The following is a 25,577-nucleotide window of genomic DNA, read 5'->3' as shown; positions in this document are numbered from 1 at the left end:
ATTCTGCCACAGTGAATTGTTCAATTCATTGAAAGTTGGTTGTTGATATCAAATTAGTCTGAAGTATTTTTTTCTTCTTTCTGCGTGTATTTTAAATCATGTCCTCTACTTCCCATTGCATTACATTAACGATATTTACATATAAGTTAATATATCTTCCCGTTTCAATTCTAAATTTATGTGCGCTTATTCTCGGATTTGTCGGTGCTTTTCTATGTTTTCCATTTTGTTTAATGCATCTAGATAATTTTCATAATTGATATAATTATTATATATTTGCATATTATGTCTTTATTTAAAGAAGTTCCAACTGTACCTTTATTATTTAATTTTTGGGACAATCAATTGTCATGGTATGTTTTTAAGCCAATATTTGGTTGATTTTTTTATATTTTGGAAAGTTTTAATTTCATTTAGAGATACATTATGTAATATTTAGATAAAAAGCTGGTGGTTCTTGCTATAATACTTGTAGTTCAATAATAGATAATACGAAATGAATATATTGAAAATTTCATTCAAATTACTTTATTCTGAGCCTAGTTATGACTGTTTGTAGTTTTGACAATATGTGTGAATTGATTGTTTATTATGGTAACCACGGTACTGCTGGTCATTAAATGACTGAACCGTTCTAATCTACTTAAAGTCGGAACATCCGATGAGAGTTGATTATGGTCCTGTCATATTAATAATGTCTTTAAAATACAGATGTGCACGTCATCCTTTGATGTTGGCTTACCATTATTTATACTAGTTGGAATTTTGGACCTGCGTTACGTATTTCATTGCAAAGCACGTGCGAATGTCTGTATTTTAAGTTGTTTAATGGTCCCGAGCTTAAGACATTGCGTAATATATTGAAACAGCAGCCCTGGGTTGACGTCCCTCGTGTTGTTTCAATATATTACTTAATGTCTCGCTCAGGACCATTAAACCACACATAATAATTTATATATAACATTTAAGGCCTAAAGAAAGACCTGCAATAACCAGATTTGAATACTTTAACCCAAGCCTGAGTGGTAAGTTTGAGGTTGAAGGTTTTTTTTAATTCTTTCGTATATTAACCACACATTTAACAACAACCGCGTTCGAGTTACGTTGCGCTTAGAAGAGTAAAGGTAACGTCCGCGCTGATGCCACCAAATTCAGTCACAGGAGTTGAATAAACTAGACCGCAAAATATCAGAAACTTCCTATGACAGGCACCCCACATCACATGGCATGTGTTACGTATCTTAAAATCTTTCCAGTGCGGTATAGAAAACTTATCTTCAGCTATATGATATCTTATATTATGTATCTATCTATCTACGCATTAGTATACCCACAGGCGTAGGAGCTCAAAGTAATTCAGGGGGGCATAAGAGAAAATTGCCCGAAATCAATACCGTTTTTTCGGGCATACCTATCATAAGAGAGCTTCGGGCTTATTTTCGGGCATGCAGTGGACAAGAAAAAGACGAGAAAATACTTTTCGGACAGTGTGGATCTCATAGAAATAAGTTAGTTATATTTTTTCTCTAAACGTTAAATTAATAGAAAAAAAAGGTCGTCGAATTTTTCATTGCCCGAAAATAATTTTTTTGGGGGGCAAATGCCCCCCCCCCCCTGCCCCCCGGCTCCTACGCCTATGAGTATACCCCCTCCAGCCCCATATATAACAAAATGCTTTGTAATTTCGCGCGGTTTCGTAAAAATAGAACACAAAGCACCAGCCATGTAACTGAACTACTGGGTCAGAGTTGAGAAGATCTATTTGCATATGTATGTCCTCTGACCTCGTCAGCGTGCGAGTATTGAAACATGAATGAGGTACAAGTTATTTTGTGGATGTTTAGATGTTTTTACGGATTATCCATGTGAGATGTTTTAAAAGTAAAAATTCCGTGAAGAAATTAGGTGAGTGTAGTTATTTATCAGTCATTTTCTACAAGAGTTTAAAATTCTTTATTTGCTGTCTGCGTGCTGTGATAATGTTCTATACTCTCTACCGTCAGTACTCGAACGTAAATAAGAAACAAACATGGCGGAAAGCCTGACTTCTATGAGTTTGTAACAGTTTCCACCTCAATAAAAGTTACTTTACGAAGGATTTATGGTAGTTTTAGGTGGTTATTTTGGAGAAAATCTTTCCTACACACGACTGGTCAATGGGACTGCACTGTGTGTTGCATGTAAATACGAATATCATGATGCTAAAGTTGGGTTGTTTTGTTATCTTCTGTCAGATGTAGGGGATGTCTGCTGAAGCAATTATGGTGCCATCATTGTCTTATCTTTCTTGACACACTAGATAACCTTCATTCTTTCTTCTGTCCCAACGTAAAATGCACTGTGGCTAGAGATAGCATGAAAAAATATCCCCATTTCTTACTTATAACATAAAACTAGAATTTGTTCATAATATAATCCGTAGGAGGAGGTTAGATAGAATAACAATACAATTGATTAACTGTATACTATACACCCATAGATCAATACTTATAATATCGTTGTCAGATACAGTGTAACTTTATTAATTAATAATAATTTCATTAATTTCCACACTATTCATCCGTACTCTACATGACATAAACCACGCTTTGTATTATAAACATGGATAGGGGTTTATTATCAGTAGGCTACCATTATAGGGTGTAAGTTTAGGCTACTGTACTAGGGTGATCTTAGGGAAAGCACCATCTTGTATATTATCTGATACTTTCAATAACAAGTTGACTCCGTTACATTCTTCTCTTATATTTTTCTGTATTTCTGGATGGTTTGTTTGGTACATTAAATTGGGATGTTGAAGCCAGGAGAGTTGGGGGGGGGGGGGAACTGAGTACTGTACCAACACACATCTCTCACCAGTCTTTATGCTGCACAGTACCTGATATAGATTTATACAAGGTGGCTAAGTTATAAAGGATAAGACCTATTTACAACTTCAGTGACAGGTTTGGTTTTTACCATGAGTCTGGGTCTCCCTCTCCTCCCTAAACAAATTCAACTTGTCTTTTTTGTCCTTTGTTACTATGCAGAAAAATAACATTTACTAAAAAAAAAATCTTTCAATTGGAAAAGCCATTCCTTTTCAGGTGAGTTTTTGATGGTCGATGGATACAAAGTTCCAAGTTCTAAAAGTCCAGGAAATGTGTCCTACACCCAGTCGAAAACTGTATGGTTCTACACTTGCACTCTCAATTCTTAAAAATACATTCCAAAGATCCAAATGCATTCATTATGCAGGTCTGTTTTTATTGATTTGGCTGTTATTGACATTAAAGGAGCTAAATCGCTAACATTTGGGACCTAGAAATTGACAAAGTGGGTCGCAACTCATATAATACTGTAATATGAATGTATATAAACTGATTTACATTCAATGGTTTCCGTTTTTACTCTAATTTCAAATCAGTTATGTTTTGCGAAATAAGCCAGCAGTCTCAATTGAATGCAAATTTCTAGCGTCTGGTTATTCCAGTCTACATACGCCATTTGGTTTGGTGGAATATGTCTAGCCTCGTGCCTCGAGTCTTTTGCTAGAACTGGGGCTTAAACGCATTGTGGTACACGATTCGTCTACCAATGGTAACATGTTTATTTTGTCATAAATATTGGATATCAGAAGCCCTTCTTTTTCCGGTAAGATCACAGCATCAATGTTGATTTAAATTGACAAATAATTCGTGTTTTCAATGTTGAAGATTTTGGATAATATTGAGTTAGAGACTTAGCTACTTTAAAACTGTAATATAATAGTTCAACCTACAATTCAGCTGTAGGTGTATGATTCGTTGCCTGGCATCCTATCTTTAATCATAAATAGAACTGAATATCATGTTTTCGAACATTGTCGTCAATTGGGGTAGTATATGCAGTAAATAACATTGGACCTAACACAAGGCCTTGAGTAGCTACGAGAACGTAACTAAAAACACTGAGATATATACTGATGTGCTTGTTTTTAGCTACGATTGGATGCCTTTAGTTCCAAGTGGCAAACTCAATTTCTTTATTAATGCATGTACCATCTTAAAAATAAGTTAATTTTATACTATTAGTACTTATTACACATATGCAGTCCAATCTACTGAAACAACATTCATTTATCAGCAAATATTGACAATAAAGTAAATCAAGTGATATTTTTATCAAAATTGATTCGGACATTCATAATTACGGCGTATTACTACTGCGCAACTCTGATCAGATTAGTACTTTGATTGGCTATTGCACACGAGGCCCCGCCTTTATGTGTTACAGACGTAAATTTAAAATGTCGGAAAAAGCAATCTACTGTTGTTTTAATTTAAAAAGAGGGGATTTGTACCCGCTTCAGGTAGGATTATATGCTTAATTGTAGTTGGGTGTGGCAGAAATATTATAAATAACAATAATGAATCGTTGTTTTGATTAAAAATATTGTCAATTTTGTTTACAAATGCCCGGTGCGAATCGCTCCCGCATGTGCTACATTGACGTCAATAGCACCATTTCTTATCTCGAAACACAGAGGGTGGAGAGATAAGGTTTGTTATCTAGGCCTTGAGGAACAAAAAATGCAAGAGAACATGATGAAGATTGGTTGTCACCAATGGCTACTGACTGGGTTTGATTTATCGGATAGGAGCTAAACTATTCCAGAACGTTTTCTTGGATACCAAATAGTAAGAGATTTGAGATACCATCAATTTACCCACATGTACAAGTATTGTTTGTGTACTGTGCCAAGATCTATATATGATTATTTTCACTGAAGTGGATTTTCAGTTGATAAGCAGCTACTTTTCCAGAAATTTAGAGATGAAAGACATCTTTGGGAAATGACACTTTTAATGAATATGACACTTTTGTTGTTTAATAGGCCCACCTTTATTACCGGTATATTTCAGTAGCCAGATGGGTTTAGATCAAGTATACGGTACATGATTTAGGAGCAATTGATATCATTATCTTTCAAGGTGAAATTACTGAAAATTTGGATTCTTCTAAAGGTTCAGAAAGTGACAGGCTATTTGAAAGCTGAGCATTGAGGTAGAATGTTCAAACTTGGTGTAGGTGTCATAGGTGAATGCCTTGACAGAGTTTGATCATGCACATTTTCCACTTAAGCTAAGCAGAGATAAGCAATTTGATTGGATGGGACCATGGAACACGATAGCTTTGGTTCTAATTGGGTGAGAGCAAGAAAACTTTAAGTATAGATTCATTATATCAATACTTTGACTAAGTTCGATGATGAGGATATTCTGCTTAGCCTAATTAGCGATAAACAATTTGATTGGTCAAAACTATGGAACATAACAAGTCATGTTTAAGCATGATGTAGACGTCAATTAGATGAATGTCTTGACTGAGTTCAATGAAAACATTTCCCACAAAAGCTAAGCAGAGCTAAGCAATTTCATTGGTTGATGCTTTGATAACTTTGATTTTAACTGATGGAGAGTGATGAAACTTGGTGCGTAGGATCACAACCAGGTACTTCACCACGTTGACCGAGTTTGACCGTGAACATTTTATGCTGAGACTAAGTATAGATAATCAGTTTGATTGTTCAATACTTTTGAAAAAGATAAATGTGCAATTAATTAGTATATGTCATCTATTATTTTGGGATTTCACGGGGAGACATCAGCCTCACTGTTTGCTTTTTGTTTTTAATGTGTTGTCTAGAGATAAAGTTTTCATACTGTTCAAAAACATTTTGCATCACCTTTAGGAAGAATATTATGCGGGTTCTTAGAGTTCAGTGTAAATTTTTGTGAAATGAATTGATTTTTAGCTTTAGAGATTAGGTTTCTTGTATCAGTTTGTTACAATCTTTTGTTATTTCGACTGTTCCTTGAAATGAATATCACTAAATTAATTGTATCAAAAGTTTATGTTTGGGCTAATTCATGAACATTTTGTTTCGTACAACCGTGGATCTGTTTGTTTAAATGGCTGTTAGCTATAACTTTGGAATATGAATATTATATTTTAATGATTGAATACCAAGCATGTATAAAGATATAGTGCCATAGTGTCAGTTGAAAATATCAGAACTTTTATCTTACTGATCAATTTCAACAATGTAAACCTAACTGAATATAAGCTGATATGATCAACCTGGTCAAAATCTCGAACATCCGGAGTAGTGTAAACACATTATTATGGTCTAGAATGGAATTTTATACCATGCCTAAACATACCCACGTCAAGAGTTCACCACTTGCTTGTTATTGATATAATGATAGATATCCTAAAAAAAAAAAAGACTCTGGGATATGTAAAATCACAGCCATATTGCTCCAAAGATGCAAGAAGGATTGGTGTCATTACTGGTATACAGATATAGGCCTACCATTATTATAATGCTGTGTAAAATATCTTGAGCTGGTCCACACCTAAAACAAATTCATAAAAGGATTTTGGTGAAAAAACATTGATATGAAGTTGTGGATTTTTATGGTTTTTTTTATTGATATTGTTCATGTTTGTAATGTATGTGTTTGGTGAAAGGAGGACTGATTGCAGGATTTAATGTTTATTTTGTTATACATGTACATTTTTGATTATGTTCAGTCTCTACTTTTCAAATGACAAACTGTGAAATTTGGAGCTGTTGATATTGATTACTTGATTACATGTACAATGTAGGTATTACCATCTGAAAAGAATCCATAGTGCAATTAATTAATCTATTTATTTTGGGAATAAACCACAAGACATAAGCCTCAGGGTTGACTCAAGTTATGTTATACCATACATGAACATAAATATAAGAAATATAATCTCTTCTTTTGGTCACCATTTGGCGAAAATCTGGTAATTTCTATGTATGAGAAGTTGCCATACTGTTTAAAATCTTCTGATGTTTCGTCTAATTTGTGGTAGTCAAGTGTGTGGATAAATCATGTACATGTATTCCTGTGACAATAGTATGTCTGCAAGATATTTGTATAATTGTTAAACTTGTTTCAAGTTAATTTTGGCACAGTGTATTGGCAAGTAAAATGGTTTATGTGGCCCGATTTAAATATGTTGTTTCGGTATCAGAACCAGAGTATTCTTTTCATATGGTTATCTATTTGATAAGATCAGCTTCAAGTATGTCAAAGGTCATGAGATGTAAACAGGGCTAGGGCTAATCCTAACCCTGAACCTAGCCCTAATGCTTACCCTAACCCTGACCTACAATCTCGGCAACAATCATGTGCCCTAACCTTATTTATCTCGCCGACCTTGATGAAAATTGAGCTGGCCTTAACAAATATATTTAGCCCTTTTCATATAACATAATATATAATATGTGCACATTTTCTTTGTGCTCTCGTTGCAAAACTTGTGAACAGCTTAGAGGGAACTGTACTATATAGTAGTCATGGCTTATAAATTCCGAAAGGTAACGCAAGGGTTTGTCTTAAGTACAAAACTATTTAACCTATATATATTAATGATCTATAAGATTATGTATAAAATAATTATGCCCCAACTCTTGATTACCGGTACTGTGTAATTTCCTATGTACTGTAATCTCATTCTATTATCCCCATTGAATTTAATTTTCATGTTTATAATCCATGCCATTTTGTGGATTTTATTCTTTATAACCACAGAAACAGCAACTTGTCACAATTATCTGATAAAGTAGTTCCAGTGGCGGAATTCATCATACAGCCGAGGTTAGATGTAGTCTGCCAAGGGTTGCTTATATTAGTGGGTTATGTAGGAAAAAGAAGTGCAATGTTAATTATTTAACCCTAATAAAGTTATTTAATGCCATAAATAGCCTTGTAAGCATCATATGCCTGAAAATAAGAATTGGTCACAGTTCATCTGTCAACCATACGATTTGTAAACAAACATACTTCAAGATTAAAATTTGTTAAAGGAATTTATGTTCATTACTGAAAAAAACTGATATTGTTGAACAGTTGTCCTGGAGCAAGTCAAGCATTGCGCTCACTAATCTGTTAGCACTCTTTGACTCCTGTCCTTTCCACCTGCCCAGATCTACCCCCTACCCCTCCCAGCACATGTAGTGATATATATTTTAAGAAAATATGGATGTTGTATAAGTAAGATACAATTTAATGATAGAATCCTCAAATGTATTTTAAAATACACTTAGTTTTAACTTGGACAAATATTTCTGAAATATTTCTGGCATAGTACAGGAAACTGTACAGTAAAACAAACACAAAACAACTGATACATCAAAATGAAATTAAATGTGGGTTAATGACACACTATTCTGCAGCAACTGGGCCAAATCAGGGTTCCCACGGTCCTTGAAAATCCTTGAATATCCTTAAATTTAAAATTTCATTTTCAAGGTCTTGAATATCCTTGAATTTCGCAGAAATAGGAAAATATCCTTGAATTTCAGTTGAGATCCTTAATTTTGTTTCAAATGTCTTCAATTCCTTTTAAATATGAGATTATAACGATAGTTGGTAATGTTTTGGTTATTTTTAAGATGAAAAATTGTAACTTTAGGCTAAAAAATGTCCTTGAAAATCCTTGAATTTGACGTATATTTATCTTTGAATATCCTTGAAAAAATGGTTGACGAAGCCGCGGGAACCCTGTATATTGTGCCGCTGGCTTTTGACCATATCCTGTTGTATATTGTCTGATATATATCGTCTGCAGAGGATCCCTCAAATGACTTTAAACGAATATATTGTATAGGCCTACACTGAACCTTGGTCCATTCATATGATCAGTTGCACAACTTTGCCAGTAGTGGGGAAGTTAGTACAAAATCTACCCACTAAGTGTAGTGGAAAGTAGTTATATACATGTATGTTTCTATGTAATTTCGATCAGCTGCTTGCCACAAGGTAGGGCAACACTCACGATTGTATTGGGAAAGTGCAATTGTAATTTTCATGTAGTGCCATAATATGTTAGTTAAAAGATTAACGAAATTGGCTGGTATTTTTTTTTTTAAGCCCAGATGGAAATGTGGTCGTATATTGCCATCGCCTTTGTCCGTCCGTCGTCCACAATTTCATGTGATCACTACAGACTACATTTGTTTATCTGATCAATTTGATATTGATATATGTTGTTTACTTTAGTAATTTTCATTAATTACTTCTAGAATTATGGTCCTTGTTTCACTTTGTAGAACCTTGTGTAAACCCTGTGTGAACTCTCTATTGACAAAATTTGTCAACCGATCTGTTTTAAATTTATATGTATTATTTTGATTAGTAAAAGAAAATAGCCTATTGAATTACAGCAATTCCCGTTAAGTTATCATGTCCCAAAGCATCAACCAATCAAATTGCCTCTGCTTAACCTTAGCCAAAAATGTTCATTATCGAACTTAATCAAGGTATTGATGTAATGAAACTATAGGAAATGCACCAAGTTTCATCACTGACTTTAATTAAAAGCTTAGTCATCATGCCCCAAAGCATTAACCAATCAAATTGCATATCTTTGCTTAGCCTTAGCAGAAAATGCTCATCATTGGACTCAGTAAAGGCATTGCCCTTATAAATTATAAACACCTACACCAAGTTTGAAAACTCTTGCTCAATTAAGAAGCAGAGTTATTATGTCCCAAAAAGTGTGACGGACAGACAGACCTATTTTAATAGTCCACTGCTTTCTTCGAAATGGATATCAGATGTATAGACAGTGGAGATTTTTTCCACAGATACACCTCTGATTGAAATGTGTATGACAAGTGTAATTAATCATCATTTGTATTCTAGAAGTCTTTGTTCTGGGTATTAATACTCCATCTGCATGTCACATTAAACTACACATTGACTAAAGTAATATGTTTTAGTATTATTCCAAATCTCAAGAGTACCAGTCAACCTTGTTGTTAAATCTATTTATTATAGATAACTTTATCAATCTTGCCGCAGAAGTTAATAGAAACACTAGATGAGCCATATATCCATTGCAATTTGTTTGAAATGCTTGTGGAGAGCGTATCTAATTTCATTATTCTATTCACAGTGTAACCCTTATTGGTTCAAAGCAAGGTTTGCCTATAAGAAATGGGATATTCAGTGTTTTGTTAACTATGTTTGCTGAACAAATCTTGGACATACATTAGTGTTAGAGAGATGAAAAATGCTACTTGAGTATTTGCCCTTAGTAACCTATATGGCACAGAGAAACTTTTAACTTGGATATTTTTGATGATATTACCATTGCTTGTTATATAGCCAAAAGACAGTTTTTATATGCCCACATAAAAATGTGGTCGTATTTTGTCGTTGCCGCCATCCGTTCGCCCGTTGTCCCCAATTTCTTGTGAACACTTACATTTATCATCTGGTTGTTTTGAAATTTATATGTTTTTTTATTGGTGAGACAAAGAAGACTATTTTATTTCAACTATTTCTGTTAATAATTTCTGGAGCTATGGCCTTTGTTGCACGCTCTAATGACAAAAATTATCATTCAATCTATTTTAAATTTGTATGTGTTATTTGAATTAGTAAATAGTAAAACGAAAAAGCCTATCAAATTTCTACAATTTCCAATGATTACGTCTGGAGTTATGGCCCTTGTTTCACTTTGTAGAACCTTGTGAATGCTTGAACAACAAATGACTATCCAATCTGTATTATATTATGCATTATTTAAATTAGTAAAATTGAGAAGCCTGTAGAATTTACAAATTGCCGTTTATATCTTCTGGAGTTATGGCCCTTGTTTCACTTTGTAGAAACTTTTGAATGCTCAAACTGTAACAGTTATCTTACGATCTGCATTAAATTTATGTGTGTTCTTTAAATTAGTCAAACATAGAACCCTATCTTATGATTTTATATTCTTCACATAATGTTTAATTCATTTTGCCAGTGCTCCACTCTCAGTACTGAAGAAATTGCACTGTTTGCATTGCTATGTAATAACTGTTACTGTTCTCAGAACCACTATTCCTAGCATGCTGAATGTGGAACTCTTTACAGAAAAACTCTTGGATGAAAACAAATTCGGGTAATCAGCTTCCATTTGGTCAACTCATTTTTATTTTCTTTAATAAGAATTACAGAAGAAAATAATAAAGAAATTAGTATTTTTCAAGCAACTTGATGCTGTCTCGTCACTTTATTCAATGGAAGAAAAAGAGACCAGTATCAGTAATAATTAGTCGACATTGCTTGTATAACAAGTTCATGGGGGGAAAGAGTTTGTGTAAAAATTAATACTGTCCTGTGCACATTATCAAAATTTTACTGTGCTATTCTCAGAAGGGTTTCTTGACCACCTCACTTCAGAACATTTATGTTTGACACAAATCTACTACTTTTTTAAACCATTATGTTCCCAGAACCGTTCCTGGCATGCTTAAAAATGTTGTACTCATTGACCCTAGCTTTTTAAAAGTCACATTTTATAGGCCATATCTGCATTAAAAATTATTTCCAACATTCCTTTCTGTGGTATTTAATTTTTTATTGGCTTTAGAGGCTAAAGTTATGGTCCAATTGACTTGATATTTATACCCACGAAGAACTAGTAGCCAATCAAATTTTAATTATTTTGGATATTTTCTTTATGGGTTGTTATTGTTGATCAGTTTTAAGTGTCTTGTAAATGCTCCCATTACCTACGAAAGAATTGATCTGTTGTGCATTTACACAATCGTGAAAAGATCATTCTGACAGGTTATTTTTTTGATGTGATGTTGTTACATTCAGAATTACAGGATTAATAAAGTGTATCTCTCAAGTCTCAAACAAGATTTACAAACATCAATGTATAAAAGTGGTGTGTTTTCATTACATCTCAGTATAAAATAAAACAAATAAGAAAACTAATTTTATAATTAATAAACTTTGTTATAAAAAAAGTTGGGGGACTACATTTGGTAGGGCACCCCCCACCCACCCCCCATAAAACTGACCCTGTCTGGATCTGGCCCTGATAAATATCAATTATATACCCTTAAAAAAAAGTAGGGGATATTGAAATGCAAATACCTATGCAGGTTGCGATATGATAGATAGTCATGAACACTTGACATGCTTTGAGAGTATGTTCACTGATGAAGAACTTATCGCCCCAACAGAACCACTGAGCTGCACATGCGACACGCAATAGCGCCATACACGTGGAAGGGTTTCATTGTCAAATTTGACACTACAAGGAAGGGTTGATGATAACTGCCGCGTGCTGGTTTATCCTATCCATGTTTGCTTTCCTATCGGTTCTTGCATACTGTTTAGCGAATCTTTGCATTAGTGTGTTACGTTTAATTTGATCGTCGACGTCAACGTCAACCGACAACACTGCAAGAATTGACGGGGCACTGCAAGAGGAGTGGATCAGATTTTCCCAAATCATGATTGGATGGTTGATTATGAGCATGCCAAACGAATTGCTGAATGTCGGTGGAGCAATTACTCATTATTAAGACAAAAATCAAAAACGTCCATTTTCACTTTTGACAGTGTATCTCTTTGCGAGTGAAATGGGGCCGTCAGATAAGCCGCCCATATGAACTGTTTACGTTCATGTGTAGGCAATTGGCCTGTTATTAACATACACTGGTTAGTGGTTACCTCTAATAAAAACAGCAGTGCATTTCTGCAGTTTTGTATAGTTTCTGAATATCCCCTACTTTTTTGAAGAGTATATTTGCTGAAAATTATGTTGAACAATTCCAGGCCTTGGAATGAGTACCATTTTGTTTTTGTCAACACTTTCTCCTAACAAGTAATTAGCTATTTTGATCATGTAAAAAGGCATTGTCATTGATAAAACATTACCAGTAGTTGGAATGACTGGCTTAGGGTCCTGAATGTTGGAGGTCCAGTTCATATGAAATTGCATAATTGTTGGTGTTTGAATTTTGCTGTTATTTGTAGTGCATGAAAGTGTTGGTATAACTTTAAGTTGTTTTTTTTAAAAAGAATATAGAGATGTACAAAACCTTAAACTAAATGGTAGATTATTCCATAAAAAGAGTGCCGGCCATAAGAGACTAGTTGAACAGTTTTGGGCTTTAAAAGTAGTTTATCTGATGTATGTAATGTTCGGCCAGGTGTATAATGTTCTAAAAGATCTGAGGTAAACAGGAGCTAAATTATTTAAACATTTAAAAGTAAGTAATAAAAACCACTGGGTCCCGGGCCCCAGGCATTTGCCTCTGCTGCCCTCGCCATGATCCGTCACTGCCTGTTTCAAAGTAGAATTTTGTGACACCTGTAGGCGGAAAATCTGGTCTATGAACAATAAAATACTATTTTCACAAGCTGCCTTTAAACTTAGTCGGTCAAAGGTGTTAAGGAATACAAATTAGCCCCTAGTGTAATGAACGATGGTAGGCAGATTATCAGCTAACTGTTAAGAATATTAAAACTGCCTCATCTTATCTTCTCCAGGTGTTTTTCACATAATAATGTTATTTAAAGATATCATAGCTTGTCCAAAGACATGCTTGATATGGTAGACACACCCGTTATTTGAATTAAATTATTGTTGATTTTGAAACAGTAATCTCTCATCTTAATATGATCCTGCTTTTATACATTCTTTTACAGATTTAGTGCTGTATCATATCTGCATCATGTTAGATTAGATCTTTAGTCATAAGTACATTAGGAAAAACGCTTTTTCTTTATTATATAATTACTGACTGATCATACAAATTCTAATAATATTCATCTATTTAATCAAGAGAAATATTATAATTGTTTGTTTTTCAAGGTCCAACGTAATCAGTTTTCTATCTTTTTGAAAATTTATATTTCTAACCCTATTTACTTTTCTGTTGCTGAAATAAAAAATTATTTTGAATTTTGATAATTTCCTTTAATGGCTCTCCAGCTCTTGTTAACATTGTGAACACTCTATCGACAAAAGTTATTGTTATATCTGCTTGAAATGTGCATTTTTAACACCCCCCCCCCCCCAAGAAAAAAAACCTCCATGTCCTCCCACAAGCAAGCAAATTATTGAAATAGAATTAGAATTGTACCATACGTTATGCCCAAAATGACCTAAATGAACTATTGGATTTTAAACAATGTCTTTTAATTAGAGTTATGACCTTTGTGAACTTTGAAGAATCTTATGAACTCTCCGGTGACAAAATCTTTCAACATTGCAATATTCAGGTCTAAACCCCCTAGTTATTAACCTCTCCTTCAATTAATCTAGAATAACCCCGAAAAAATGTAGGAGTCTGTTGCTGTAGGGGAAGTGGCAGAGAGGAACATGATAGAGGAGGGGGGGGAGAGAGAGGTGTACGTTATGATTGACACTACTCTGGAATATATTACAATATTAAATAAGTGAAATGAAATTGAAATTAAATGAAATGGGCGTTAACATATACTGTTTTGCTCCGACTGGCCATACAGTGTGCTACAAGGGAAATTTTGCCCGGGCAGTAGCACTATGGCCTACTCTTATATCGAATTCCAACTGCCAAGGGATCTTTTACGTGCATGCCAATGTATACACAGGACCCCAGTTTTTGACCCATCCGAATGACTAGACAGCTGTCCTTGTCAGGCCCTCCATCCTACACCCTTAACAAGGGGAAACCACGTCGGAAAATCCTGATGAACTTTCTCAGCCTATGCAGGGATCGAACACCCAACCTCCAGGCTAGCGAGCTAGCGTCCTACCTACTTAGCCACTGTGGCTCCCATATCAAATAAGACTGGGTCACCAGCTAATCAGTATAGGTCTTATAGGTAACTTCTATGATGGTTTTATGGTTAAACATGCATTATGCAAGAGCAAAATCTGCTTATTACATGTCTTTTTTTAGGCCTGAAATGTTATCTAAATTATCAAATAGACATTAATTAACTTATCCAACCATAATAAACTGTCAATGTCAAGGCTAGCCTTCGATGTTGGCTGGATTAGATTCCTATATGCCGCTAACGACTATTGATAATTAAATCAGAAAAAGTGGATAATCGAGACTATGCTGTTTATATTAATGATTTTAGTAATGATGACCGAGACTAAGCAAAAATTTCACCCGCTTCTTTCTCAGCTCATAGAGGATCAATTTGACTGAAATTTCCAGCAAATTACCTTTACACTATCTAGTTTTTATATGCCCACATTGTAATGTGGTCGTATATTGTCGTCGCCCCTGTCCGTCCGTCCGTCTGTCCGTCCGTCGGTTCGTCGGTCCTGCGTCCACAATTGCTTGTGGACGCTCTAGAGGCTAAAGTTAATATCCGATTGACTTTAGATTTATATACAGTGTTTAAGGCCATGAGACGAAGAAGCCTATTGATTTTCAGCGATTTTCTATAATTACTGCCAGAGTTATAGCCCTTGATCACTTTGAAAAATCTTGTGGACGCTCTAGAGGCTAAAGTTAATATCCAGTTGACTTTAAATTTATACACAGGGTTTAAGGTCATGAGGCGAAGAAGCCTATTGATTTTCAGCGATTTCCGATAATAACTGCCAGAGTTATGGCCCTTGATCACTTCAAAAAATCTTGTGGACGCTCTAGAGGCTAAAGTTATTATCCGATTGACTTTAAATTTATACACAGTGTTTAAGGTCATAAGATGAAGAAGCCTATTGATTTTCAGCGATTTCCGATAATTACTGCCAGAGTTATGGCCCTTGATCACTTCAAAAAATCTTGTGGACGCTCTAGAGGGTAAAGTTAATATCCGATTGACTTTAAATTTATACACAGTGTTTAAGGTCATGAGACGAGGAAGTCTAATCATTTTCAGCGATTTTCGATAATTACTTCCAGAGTTATGGCCCTTGATCACTTTGAAAAATCTTGTGGACGCTCTAAAGGTCAAAGTTAATATCCGATCGACTTTAAATTTATACACAGTGTTTAAGGTCTTGAGACGAACAAGTATATTGATTTTCAATGAATCTTTATGACTTGAACAGCTAAATCCATGATGTTAAAAGTTTCGTATGCTAAACGTTAGCATGGCGCAGAACTTTATAAAAACCAAACAAATTCTAATGGTTTTCTGATAATTACTTAATGAGTTGTTACTCTTAATCAGATTTTAATGTATTATAAATGTTTCATTACCGAAGAAAGTAAAAATATGCGACAACTCTTGTTGACTGCCCGGACGATATAGCTGCTGTGGGCGTATGTTTCGTTGCCTGGCAACCTAACTTTAACTATTATAGCGAGAACTGCCATCTCTTTATCTTATCTCCCATAATGTATCTTTAATTTCTAATCTAGAGAGTTTCCTTTATTTAGATTAATTTTTTAGCATCTTGTATAGAATTAATATATTTATTTAAGAACAAAAAAATAGTTTGTAAATAGTGAGCTTCAAAGTATTTTAATGGAATCGGCAACGACATGCCATTGTAATTTTTGACATTAGAAGTCTTGTTCTTTTCCAAACAAAAATAATCTCAGTTTAAATTTGGAATTATACATTTTTCTATTAATAGATTACTGTAATGTTTTTTTTTTCTAAAGGCAACAGAGAAATCTGGTTTTGACATTCCATTGTAAATATTCATAACCTTGCTAATGATTATCAAACATCTTCATTGACTAATATTTTACAGGCTAATAAATCATTGATCAGAAAGGCTATAACCTCAAACCCAAACAAACTGAAGTAAATTTAGAAATGTTCTTGTTTCCTTGGCAACAAGATATCAACACTGACCCCCTGTAAGTTAACCAGCTAACGGTTGGTGGAGGCATCAACCAGTAGTCTTGTCCCTACTAAACCTAACACTTTCTCATATCAATTGGTATGCTGCAGAAAGTGAGTGCTGAAATGAGATTCTTTATTATAGTAGTAGCTTAGGCTGTTGTTTACAATAGTTTACATTCATGATTAAAATTAATGGTATAATGTTAATAGTTAATGTTTTATTATTGTATTCTGTGTAAACAGTAAAAAGAATTCCCATTGATATTCCTTTAGATAAATATACATTCTGTTATATGAAGGATCTTAAGAAAAGATAAACTGAAAAGACAAATCTCAAAGAAATAAATTACTGATATGAATATTTCCATTGAAGAAACCACTTTTCCAAAGCAACACTTCTACCTTTTCTGTTCATTAAAGCTTTAAAATGGATAATTTTTTAATCCATTAAGATACCAAGTCATTCAGCCAGAATAAAACAAAGTTGACATAATAAGATAAAGATAAGTTGCCAGGCAACGAAACATACGCCCACAGCAGCTAAATCGTCCGGGCAGTCAACAAGAATTGTCACATATTTTTACTTTTTCGGTAATGAAACATTTATAATACATTAAAATCTGATTAAGAGTAACAACTCATTAAGTAATTATCAGAAAACCATTAGAATTGGTTTGGTTTTTATAAAGTTTTGCCCCATGCTAACGTTTAGTATAGGAAACTTTTAACATCATGGATTTAGCTGTTCAAGTCATAAAAATTCATTGCAAATCAATATACTTGTTTGTCTCAAGACCTTAAACTCTGTGTATGAATCTGAAGTCAATCGGATGATAACTTTAGCTTCTAGAGGGTCACAATGTTTTTAAAAGTGATCAAGGGCCATAACTTTGGCAGTAATTATCGGATATCGTTGAAAATCAATATGATTCTTCGTCTCATGACCTCAAACACTCTGTATCAATTTAAAGTCAATCGGATATTAACTTTAGCCTCTAGAGCATTTACAAGATTTTTTGAAGTGATCAAGGGCCATAACTCTGGCAGTAATTATCGAAAATCTTCGTCTCATGACCTTTAACACTGTGTATAAATTTAAACTCAATCGGATATTAACTTTAGCCTCTAGAGCGTCCACAAGATTTTTCAAAGTGATCAAGGGCCATAACTCTGGCAGTAATGATTGGAAATCGCTGAAAATCAATAGGCTTCTGCGTCTAATGACCTTACACATTGTGTTTAAATTTAAAGTCAATCGGATATTAACTTTAGCTTCTAGAGCCTTTACAAGATTTTTTCAAAGTGATCAAGGGCCATAACTCTGGCAGTAATTATCGAAAATCGCTGAAAATGAATAAACTTCTTCGTCTCATGACCTTAAACACTGTGTATAAATTTAAACTCAATCGGATATTAACTTTAGCCTCTAGAGCGTCCACAAGATTTTTCAAAGTGATCAAGGGCCATAACTCTGGCAGTAATTATCAGGAATCGCTGAATATCAATAGGCTTCTTCGTCTAATGACCTTAAACAATGTGTATAAATCTAAAGTCAATCGGATATTAACTTTAGCCTCTAGAGCATTTACAAGATTTTTCAAAGTGATCAAGGGCCATAACTCTGGCAGTAATTATCGAAAATCGCTGAAAATGAATAAACTTCTTCGTCCCATGACCTTAAACACTGTGTATAAATTTAAACTCAATCGGATATTAACTTTACCCTCTAGAGCGTCCACAAGATTTTTCAAAGTGATCAAGGGCCATAACTCTGGCAGTAATTATCGGAAATTGCTGAAAATCAATAGGCTTCTTCGTCTCATGACCTTAAACACTGTGTATACATTTAAAGTCAATCGGATATTAACTTTGACCTCTAGAGCATCCATAAGATTTTTGAATTGATCAAGGGCCATAACTCTGTAAGTAATTATCGGAAATTGCTGAAAATCAATAGGCTTCTTCGTCTCATGACCTTAAACATTGTGTATAAATTTAAAGTCAATCGGATATTAACTCTGACCTCTAGAGCGTCCACAAGATTTTTTGAAGCGATCAAGGGCCATAACTCTGGCAGTAATTATCGGAAATCGCTGAAAATCAATAGGCTTCTTCGTCTCATGACCTTAAACACTATGTATAAATTTGAAGTCAATCGAATATTAACTTTAGCCTCTAGAGCGTCCACAAGGAATTGTGGACGCCGGACCGACGAACCGCCGGACGGACGGACGGAGGCGACGACAATATACGACCACATTTCAATGTGGGCGTATAACAACTAAGAATGGAATTCCAGAGATTGCTCTGTTTCTATGCATGTCTGCTTCTCAAGTTTGTGCAGGATCTCAGACTAAACTGTCAGGAATTGTTTGACGCAAGCAGGAATTAGGTCTGTGACAATATTTTTGCATATCATCTTTGATAGAAGGGCCTGATAATAACAGCTGTCCAGTTGTTTGGATAAGACAAAAGAAATCAAATGAATGGCTGGAATGATTCAACAATGATGGAAAGTTGTTGTTGCCAGTGTTGAATAATGATTTGTCCTAATGAAATCCAGATTTAGAGCATGGTTTTACAGGTAACTTAAAAAATGTTTGGCATTTCACAGATGGACTGATGTGGCACTTGATGAACTGTCTTGTAGCCAAACATCATTCCACTGAAGAAGTGAGATGTTACAGTTGATTTTTTAGCACTGTACAACATTCTGGTTCCTCAGTAGCAATCTAAATCTAACCGTGACAGACATGTACCATTAGATAACCCAGAACGGCAAAGTTGAGACATATCTGAATTTCTTTTTGTTCCAAAGGTGGTCATGTATGATAGTAAGTGCTGTGTCCTTTGTCATTCATTGACATTGCTTCATTCATTGACATTGCTTCTTTTGTAATATTCTCATACACATACCTTTCTAACCAAAAGAGAAGAAATGTAATAAATTGTTTTAGAATTCAGTAGTGTGAATCTTTGTTTGAAAAGTTAGGTTTTTTGTGAGGTTAGATTTACGAAGTGGATATACAGATGCCCTCAACCCCTATCATCTTCACATGTCGGTTAAGAATAAAATTTGCTTGTGTCATTTGCCATATCTGTTTCTTTAAATCATATTTGAAGGTTTTAATTGTCCCCCGCCTTTCGAAGAAAGCAGAGGACTATTAAAACGGGTCTGTCTGTCCGTCCGTCCGTCACACTTTTTGGGACACAATAACTCCCCTTCTAATTGAGCTAGAATGTTCAAACTTGGTGTAGGTGTTTATTAGTTGAATGCCTTGATGGAGTTCGAAGATGAAAATATTCTGCTTAGGGTAAGCAGCGATAAGCAATTTGATTGGTTGATACTTTGGGACACGATAACTTTAGTTCTAATTAAGTGAGAGTGAGGAAACTTGGTGTATAGTTTTATCACATCAATACCTTGAAGTTCAATAATGAGCATTTTCTGCTCAGGGTAAGCAGAGCGATAAGCAATTTGATTGGTAGAGACTTTGGAACACAATAATTCTTCTTCTAATTGAGGTAGAATGTTCAAATTTGGTGTAGCCGTTCATTAGGTTAATGCCTTGATGGAGTTTGATGATAAACATTGTCTGCTTATGGTAAGCAGAGATAAGCATTAATTAATATGTGTCAACTATTAATTTTGGGATTTCGGCGGGGGACATCAGCCTCACTGTTGGCTTGTTAGTATTAAGACTTCTCTTTGTATACAATAATTTGTTCATGGAATATTCCAAGTGAACTTACCCACAGCCATACACTACAGGTAGAAAAATGGTTTGTTTGATCTTGCAATTATGAGGACTTGAACATTTTCTTTAGATGTTGTTAAACAAATAGGTGTCATCTTGTGGTATATAGAAAGTATAATATGAGTTGACTAGGTATATTTGAGAGCGGTATTATACAGATTAGGACCCTATTGTCAATACCCTGTCGGTTGGCTAAGTTCGACACTCATGTCAACACCTATTGATAGTGACATGTTTGATTTGCATCTTTGTAAGTTTAAATGTTTACATTTAGTAAGTATAGGTTTGGTTCGTTTAAGGTCGTAATGAATTACGTTTTATGATTTTGTGCCTGCGTTTGTTTACATAATGTATTGTATCATCGTCTATATCACATAGTATTGAGAAAGACTTCTCTTTATAATCACATAAAAACATGAAGGCCTTTTGTTAAATTAATCTTTGTAGACGAATCTGTACAGAAGTATAATTTAAACAGTAGAAATATTTTGGGCAGACAATATTTATCTGTGACCCGAGGGTTTTATATCAAAGACAGTGCATGTTGCAGTAATAAGGTATTCAGACATCTTGTAGAAAATAATTATTTCTTTTATAGACGGAATCTTATTGTGACTTAAATAAAAATAATTACAGTTACATTTGTCAGAACATATTTGTTTAGATGTAATACAAATGAAGTTAAGGATGGTAGTGTTAGTATAGGGTGTGATTCATCTATTTTTGTACACAATATTTTAGAAAATTGGCTAAGAAAATTAGTGAGAGATGAATAGACTTTTAATTCATTTGTAGATTTTGATAGGTAAAAATCAAGATTCATCTGTTAACAGATAATGAAAGGCTTGGCGATAGATGATTGAACCTGACCAACTTCTTTTCCTCCCGTCTGTATAAAGGGGTAAAAAAATCCTTGTGTGACTGAAAATAACAATTATCTGAACTCTTCTACCAAGAAGCTGAATGAGCAAAAAAATATTAAGAATGTAAACTTCTCCTCCATGACACATATGCCCTTATGTCATTCAAGCAGTCCCCAAAAGTTTTCACATATTTATTTTTTGTAGGCAATGGGAGCATTTATAAGACACTAAAATTCCATTCAGTAATTATCAAAAATAATTAAAATTTGAGTAAATTGTTAAAGCAATAAGAAGAACTTGAAAATTGTCAAATTTTAATTATAACTTGAAAGTTACCATACAATTACTAATACATGTTTTGTATCATAGATTTTAGAACTAGGAACAACTAGAGGTCAATAAGATTTTTTAATATTTCTGATAATTACTGAATGAGTTTTTACTCTTGATCAGTATTTAGTGTCTTGTAAATGCTCTTCATTGATTTTTGATGATTTATACTGTAACAATTATGACCATTGATCAATTCGCAAAATCTTGTGGTCAGTCTTAGAGGCTACATTATGTAGGTATTTTAATTTTTACATAATAACAGATAACCTTTTTGATATCTTTACTAATCTCATGTTTTTAATTTGGTATTTTTATTTTATTTCAGATCATCTGATATGAGAAGAACGACTTGAAGAAGCAGATGGTGTTATAACCAAGTAACCAATCATATCCGATGTCATTTCATGATAGAACTGTATGGTTATCAGTTTTGAGTTGGGACTAATACTCATTACCTAGATGGTAAGTATTGTTTTAAAAATCTATAAAATTTGGAGCATGGGCATGAAATTCTGACAAAGTTCATTTTCGGATGATTATTCATCAATTTCTAAAATGCTTTCTCTGCTTTATTTTGTAAGCATGGTCTATATCAGTAGATCACTATTAACAATGCACTAGGTTATCCAGTCGCTAAGTCAAGAGATAACTTGGTATGTATAATGCCATAGTGCAAAGATAAAAGGATGAATGAAAAATTCAATTTTACAAATCGATCATAGCTTTCAGATGACTGATTGGGAGGGAAAATGACCGTCTGAAGAATTTACCCGTCAGCCAATTTAACAAGCGCCAAATCTCTGGAACCAGCTTTCTTTCCATATTTGCAATTTAGCTCAAGACTTGTTAAAAGACCGTTGTTTTCCGACAAGCCTTTCAACGTTTAGTTTTCTGGTTCTACTTTTATATTTACATTCATGTTATTGTATGTATCTATTTGGACAGTACTTCTTTCATTATTTTATCTAGACCTAATTTGTTAAATGTAGAATATCAGTAGCAAAGTCTCATCGGCAATTCATGGGAATAACTGCATATTTTCAAGTGTTTTTATTAATGAATATTTGAAGGCAGAAGGAAGCAATGCAACATTTGATAGTAAAGTCCTAAAAATATGTATAATGGATATGTGCGATGTTTTCATGGTTTAATATAGGCTTGTTACTCTTTTTTGTGAATTTGATACATACATGTAACCTATTGACTATAGCTGATGAGGTATTATTTTGAAGTTCACTTTATTTGTATTTTGTAGAAATGTTAAACTGTATTTATTCAGGGATTTGGTATTGTCCTTATATCCCTTCATAAAGAAAGGTGTCAAGTACCTGGTGCTTTAACATCTGTTTCCACAGAGTTTATTGAGTCTTGTACTCGTATTTAAGGATAGTTGTGTTGGGTAGACAGAGCTCTAAACATTGAAATATGTCATATGAAGACATGAACTGTGGGAGTAGATTTTATACTGACATGTTGCTCGACTAACAACAGCTATTTGTCCAGTGACAGCTGTATTAAAGTAAAAAACATTTTCCATGCAAAATGAGAACAAAATAAGAAAAGCAACTAACACATTAATTACATTCGAATCATGTGTGGTCTGATTCCTTTTTATTTTGGAGTTATCTCCCTTATATTATCACTCAGTAATGTATAATTCATCAACATGATACCTTGAAGGACAAATAAATACAGGTCTAATATTTCAATATATTAATACCAAGTAAAATCATGTTAGGTTCAGTAATTTATATCCATGTCTAATTCATAAATGGGAACATACAGTAGTCCTATACATGTAGGTTAGGTTACTGGGCCCTACTCCATGTTTGGTAGACAAATTTTGACAATATATTCAAAGTCTTTTATTTCAGGTGTAAATCCTTGAGATAGAAATGAGATACCTATAATGGGTACAGATAGATATCTGAAAACTATGAAATTACTGTCTTGAGATTAACTCATTGTTGTTTTTTTCTTTTGTTGTGAATTTTGTGCATTGGCAATGTAATTGAATGGATAGAAAACTATTTGGAGCGATAAAACTTAATAGTTTACTAGTATAGTAGGGTACTAGTATGCATTGTGCAACTTAATATTTCTAATTATTAGGAAAAATAAATCTATCATCCTTGAGAGGAGTGCTAGAGTGGTTTAAATATTAAAGCTCTTAGGAAATTTGGTTGCCATGTTTGCTTTTTCACTATTTATTGAGATTTAGGCCTCTGTGAAGAAAATTGTTTAATGCTTTAGGAATGACACTGGACATTTCAGCTGAACGGTGCATGCTTTATATAATAAATGATGAACGCCTGAATGAGGCAGAACTCTTGATCAATTTTTGGTTCCTTGATCAATGCTCTCGTTACTAATAAAAGAATAGATATGCAACAACAGTTTAAGAAGGCTAAATTTCCCAACAACACTTATGGACGCATGTTTCATTTCTTTGCAACCTATCTGTTCAAAATTTGTATCTATTTTGGACATGTGGGGGCAGGGGGATTTAAAAAGGCTTAATTTACCATATTATGAGCTCAAGACATAAAGGACATACTGGGTAGACTACAGTTGTCTACTGTGGTAAATGATATTGGAGTAATTGTCATAGGTTAAAGATGCATTATGAAAGAATTAGATAAAGAGCTGACAGTTCTCCCTATAAAAGTTTAAAAAAAATAGATAATGAAAAGGGAATATGGTGAAAATTACAGTCAAATTACTTCATTGTGATCGGAGTTTCAAGAACAGAGTAGTCTCGATTGTCATTGCTACAGTTGTTACAATAATAAACAAAGTCTCGCTTGTCAATTTTATAATTAAATTATTAATTGCCAATAGTGTTTAAATCCGTTGAAAATCAAACCCATCCAATGATCAAGAGAGTTGATTATGGGTTTGGCATATGAATAAATGTCTAATTAATGATTTATGTAACATTTAAAGCCAAATGAAAGGTCTGTATTAGGCAGCTTTATACTGCATCTTTAATGTTTATATAGTTTTCTTCTATTACTGAATGTATGATTGTATATAGGATGTTAATTCTTCACTTTCTATGTTTTTCTAAAAAACAGAAATGGAAAACATTTCCTGTACATTTCTGCTGAATTGTACACATGTAGATTTTAGAGAACCATTTTAGAAACGTGGTCAGAAACGAGTCATATCTGGTAATATTAGCGTAGGAACCATATTTATATAAAATACATGGAAATGTTGTTTTTTGGAGACAGCTTTTTCGTGTTAAAAGATCTCAAAGAAATGTGTCAATTGTACGATTTTAATAGAATCTTTTGTTGTTTCAAGGAAATACATGTGCAAACCATTGTTGTATTGTCAATAAGCTTTGGTAAATTTATATTAGCTGGCACTGTTGCTTGTTAGAAAGGTACGGAATTCCTGTCTCATGTATTGATATACAAGACATGATTTGGTTTCTTTGCGTATGTACAACATCTGGAAGAGAAAAGGTGTCTACTTCTGCTGCCATTGTTTGATTTGGAAATAAACAGAGCTGGGTTTTGCTAACATTATCTCACTGTGTTTAAGTCAATGATTTATAAAATGAATGGTTATTTTGCTACAAATGTACTGATTATTTTTCTGTGTTTTTGCTTGTTTGTATGTAATGTGTTAACACAGCACCTGCCGATCTTATAGCTATTTGATATGCTACATCTATAAGTATATATACATACACACTTTTTCCAATCACAACCACAAGATTGTTGCTACATGGAATTTAAGGCATTCATTGTCTCTTCTTTACCAGCTCCTCCTCAATAAATATACAAAATAAAGTTCAAATTTCCAGTGAATGGAGATTCTTTGCATTAAATGAAATAAATAGTAAGCGATAGCTATTGTTTTATTCAACATTTATGCACATGCTGATATGTTTATGGAAAAAGATTTACCAACCTGTTGTAAATGATCAGAACTTTAAGCTTTGATAACAAGAAAGTGTTTGGAAGTGTCTTTATAAAAATGAATTTGTACAGATTTGTATTTTTTCTGATACC

The 25,577-nt window shown here is 33.8% G+C and overlaps 1 protein-coding gene across 1 annotated transcript in view; it reads left to right on the top strand.

Annotated features, from left to right (window-relative positions):
* Nucleotides 1-1,804: 1,804 nt before the first annotated feature.
* LOC126829624 (cell adhesion molecule-related/down-regulated by oncogenes) overlaps nucleotides 1,805-25,577 on the top strand; it is a 131,447-nt gene continuing 107,674 nt past the window's right edge. Inside the window, exons 1-2 of the mRNA XM_050559598.2 lie at nucleotides 1,805-1,905; nucleotides 21,878-22,014. The gene's annotated coding sequence lies outside the window, so the exon portion shown is untranslated. The remainder of the gene's footprint in view (nucleotides 1,906-21,877; nucleotides 22,015-25,577) is intronic.

The sequence above is a fragment of the Patella vulgata genome, chromosome 8, assembly GCF_932274485.2.
Source record: "Patella vulgata chromosome 8, xgPatVulg1.2, whole genome shotgun sequence".
Classification (NCBI taxonomy): Eukaryota; Metazoa; Mollusca; class Gastropoda; family Patellidae; genus Patella; species Patella vulgata.
The sequence above is the reverse complement of the archived record's forward strand: the minus strand, read 5'-3'. Positions and strand labels throughout refer to the sequence as shown.